Source organism: Camelina sativa, chromosome 12 (assembly GCF_000633955.1).
Source record: "Camelina sativa cultivar DH55 chromosome 12, Cs, whole genome shotgun sequence".
Lineage (NCBI taxonomy): Eukaryota > Viridiplantae > Streptophyta > Magnoliopsida > Brassicales > Brassicaceae > Camelina > Camelina sativa.
In genome coordinates this window covers 32,425,716-32,430,316 of record NC_025696.1, presented here as the reverse complement: position 1 = coordinate 32,430,316, position 4,601 = coordinate 32,425,716, and the positions used below count along the sequence as shown (strand labels likewise).

General features: G+C 33.8%; 1 long non-coding RNA gene across 2 annotated transcripts; it reads left to right on the top strand.

Annotated features, from left to right (window-relative positions):
- LOC109127883 lies at nt 124–4,135 on the top strand. 2 transcript variants are annotated; one of them, XR_002034474.1, is made up of 6 exons: nt 124–267; nt 782–857; nt 2,620–2,755; nt 2,837–2,917; nt 2,998–3,094; nt 3,736–4,135. It is a non-coding gene; the product is annotated as an uncharacterized LOC109127883 (long non-coding RNA). The 2 variants fall into 2 exon arrangements; XR_002034473.1 differs by lacking the exon at nt 2,837–2,917.

Below are 4,601 nucleotides of genomic sequence, written 5' to 3'. Positions count from 1 at the left end.
TTAACAAACAATCCAGACAAAAATGTAGATTAAACTAACCATTTCTTACTGTTGTATGACTGTTTGATGGGGATATGTAGTTTGTATCATGCATCCCTTGAAAATTGGTAAGATCTCTGAAGACTCTGTTGAAAGTTTCATTTACAGGTACACAGATATTCTCAATTGATCGCGGTAGTGGGGAGCTATTTATTGGTACCGGAGAAAAATCTGCTGATCTACGACTTCTTTTGGTTGCGGACATTGAATTTTCCAAGTTTTCATCAGGTAAATCCAGTTTTTTCTTCATTTTTGTTGCGTGAAATTGCTTACACGCATCAATATAATCGTGTTTGTTGGAGATTTGCGGGTTTAAATAATCTATATTCAACACACACTTCTTTATAGATATATATGTATAGCTATATATACATAATTAGTAGGGGAGATAAAGAATCCAATATTTAAACCTTACAGTTTCCATCGTATATCTTTATGGAAGGTGGTGTTTTTCAGCGTTTTGTTTATTTCCTTTACACTCAAAAGAATATTTAGTAGTTTAATAAATTTACTGAGATCAGGTTATAATAGGAAATAAATCTTATATTGTTACTCATTTTTTTATTTCCATCATAGTTAAAAGAATAGTAAATGCATTCTACAATTTATTAAGATTTTCAAGTATTAGTTGGTAGTTTTTAGGAAAATAAATATTGGAGTTAACATAAAATATATTGTGCGTGTTGAATGTCCTGACCTTTGCACTGATTATCATATTTGTTTTTTTTTTCTTTTTTTTAAGGCAACTAACATTAAGGATTGTGGATACCATATTCTACCAAGAAATGCTAATATCTTTGCTCCATTAAGGGTTCAAGGTAATTTCTAGGTTATTTATGTGTAAATTTTTATTATTTAAGGATATGCACGTTTAATCCGTAATTGAAAATAAGCATTTAAGGTACAATTTTAACCCGTAACTGAAAATACGCATAAAGAAGTATCGAATTAGCTATGGGTCAGGCTTCTCGTTTTCAATCTATATGTAGATTAGTTTTAAATGTCTGAATACGTTTAAAATTAAAAATTTATACACGTAAAATTTTTAATTATATATAATGTATATACTAAACAACCAAAAACAGTTAGTAAGACAAATTTTTTTTTCTTTACTATTGTTCGATATAAAACTTATTGAATACGCTTAAGACATATAAAAATAAAGGTGGAATATTATTGAATAATACTTAAATGAATGGCATATTAACCATTCCTTATTGAAAGGAAAGGAGAAAGTAACTCCAAACAAAAACTGAAATAGAAATAGCAGAAATTAAATAAAAATGCCAATCCACCTTAATAAAAAACACAACTTCCGAATAACTCTCGCTTCTCAACTTTGATCTTAACTCCCTTCATTTTCTTCATGGTAACATTCGCATCATCCACCTTCACACCGACACACTCCTTCCCCACATCCTCATCAGTACCATTGTCCACTCCCTTCATTTTCTTCAAATCCACATTCGCATCTTTCACCTTCACACCAACACACTCAGTCCCCACATCCTCATCAGTAACATTGTCTTCAAATCTTAGTGTAGCAGCAGTCACACCAAATCCTTCAGCAGAATTCTCCCCGGGTTTAACACAGACTTTCTTCGAAGAAGATGCTTGATCACTTCCCTCAACATTAGGAGCATAAACACGCTTTGATGATGGTGTATTAGACTCATTAGTTTCTTGACTATAAGTCAATGCAAGTGGAACCTGTAATAACCAAAATCAAGTAACACAAAATATATATTAAAGTAGATACAAAATTAAATCCATAATTATAGTAATAGAGATTTTCTAGATTAATACCTGGTCACCAGAGACAATGGAAGCAGTGTTGACAATGTCAGCTGAATTTTCAATGTTTTCTTCTGCAAGTAATCCATCCTTAGAGAGCAACTTTGTAACCCTGTAAGAATCTTTTCCTTCCCAAATGTTCTCTCTCTCCACACAGACTAAGAAGACAAATGTCTTGCCAACCAAGTTTTTGATTGGTTCTGGCAAAGCTTCAGGATCCGAAATCTGTTTTTTAGGTTTCAAAAAGTTAGTAAATGTTATATTTGTTAAGATGAATGAAAAATATAGAGCTTACTTCATCCAATGACCCCCCCAGAATCGAAGGTGCAGACTCTCCAATGATTTCAGTAGCAATGCTATCAAACAAAAGAAACTTAGTTTCTCCAGTATTGTCCATGACCTTCACATAAATCATGTATCTGAAACAAATATTTCAGCAGATTAATATTATGTAGTGATTGAGTAATGAAGAAAATCCATCTTTTCGATTGTAATTTACCTTGCAATGACGTTGGACACCACGGTCTTGCATGTGTCACACCAAACTTTGGCTTCTTGGCAATGCTATTGACACCATTGGCTGCGGCTGTATGAATATGGGTTACCTTTTTGTTGCAGTTCCGGCAACTAATGTAATACCACGCCCAGTCAGTGTCGATTGCATAGATGGTGCACATGACTCTTATTTTGCCAATCTTGCAATAATAAAATTTTGTCAAAAAAGTAACCAAACATTTTTCAGTAAGTTATATATCTGGTACTAATTAGAGTTACAAACCTCAACAGAATCCACAAGAAGGGCAATGGTTTTCCTTGGATATTGACTACTATCACCATCTTCCCTCGAGACAATCTGGAACCGCGGGACTCTCACGGAATGTGAGTGAGAGACCATCAGCTGGCAGCCTGGGCATAACGACATGTAAGTACTGTATGTTGGTTGTAATTTGTACAAATCATTATAATTGCAAAACATACTTTTGAGTGAAAGCATCAACTTCAGGCCAAGCTGGATTGATAAGAAGCTGTGAAGCCTCAAATGCATTAGAGACACTCTTTAACCCTGCAAACGATATAACCGCTAGTTAATAATATAATATTTAGCAATAACTACCATGTGATATTTTTCTTTTAACTAAATGTAGACAGTTTTTACATTTGTAGGATCTGATTTTGGCAAACCTAAGGACGCAGACGACAATGATACCATTAGCTACATTGCAGGCTTGGTAAATGCCGGTCAGCGTAGGAACCCCACAAGGTACACGACAATCTCTCATCACTAATAATAGGAGGTGTGAAGTAGTTAAGAGATTTGTTTTAGACATTTTAAAAATAAGTAGAAAGGAGACAAAAATCATGATATCACCTCTCATCTCTCAACTCGAATTCGAGTTTGGAAGTTGCCTTGTTGTTAACTTCAGGATGCTCCATCTCACCAATGTTCACAACTTGGCCAACCACATCTATAAGTTTTGTTCGCGGGTTAATACGAAATAGTCATTGCTAAAACGATATATATATTGACGCAGTATGTGTTGTATATATTACTTACCAATCAGCATGTTGGTCTTTACATCATCTCTGTTAATCTGCTCAAACTTAACCAAGCTTAGAAAGTTGGAATCAGATTTAGGATCACTTCTTGTGACCATAGTCCCATTAACAAAACTCATCTTATAAAGATGATTTGTGGGACGAAATTGTCCACCGGCATGACTTAGAGAAAATGTCTCTATGAACCTCCATTCACCAATAGGTAGATGGTTAACATACCGTGTAACCAAGTCTTTTTTTACTGATGTGTGGATTTTCATTCCCTGAAATGATGAAAGTAGATAATAGTAAGATTCATGTGAGTAAGAAATTAAAATAATGGAAACTATAATTTGATTCTTACAGTTTCATCAGCCAAGATCAGCTCCAGGGTTTCCGCAGTGCTGCTTGTGTATTGACGCCACGAGTGAAGGACTTTGACTTGCACTCGCCATGCGGTCTTATACGGGCGGACGTCTCTCAAAAAAGCGAATGTTGCTGCCATTTCTCTCAATGTTTTTAGCTATGCGGATGTAGGTATGAAGAAGTGTGTGTTGTGTTTCTCTTTAGAAATTGATATTTATAGTTGGAGAAATGGTTGCTCAGCAAGGAGTTATACGATCCTTAAGCAATAATTTATGTATTCCTATTTGAGTTGTGAGAATATTGCAGAACAATATTTAGTTTCTAAAGAAGATATGTACACAAATAAATGAATTGCTTGCGTACAAAGTTATATATTTGCTAACATTGTGATTTCCTTAACTTTGGTTCTCGTTATCTAAGTCATAAAATCTTTGAGGTTGTAATATTTTCTTTCTCAAAGTGGGTTGATTTACATTCAGCATATGAAAACTTATTTAATACATCTTAATGATATGGTCGATCTCTCAAATGATGGCAACCTATTAATATTCTCGATCTCTTCGCATTTATGCTCGATTGTACAAATGATGGCAACCTATAGTTTATGGCAATAATCTTTGATAAATTTGAACCATTCCTATTGTTCCATTAATTGTTTAAATTCGAATTGTTAGTTTAGGAATATCTCTAGAGATTAATTAAGTAGAATTGTTCTTTAAGGAAATTCTGTAGGGGTTAATTTGAACCATTCCTATAGTTCCATTAATTGTTTAAATTCGAATTGTTACTTTAGGAAAATCTCTTCGGATTAAATTAATTAGAATAGTTCTTTTAGGAAATTATATAGGGGTTAATGTTGCAAAAAA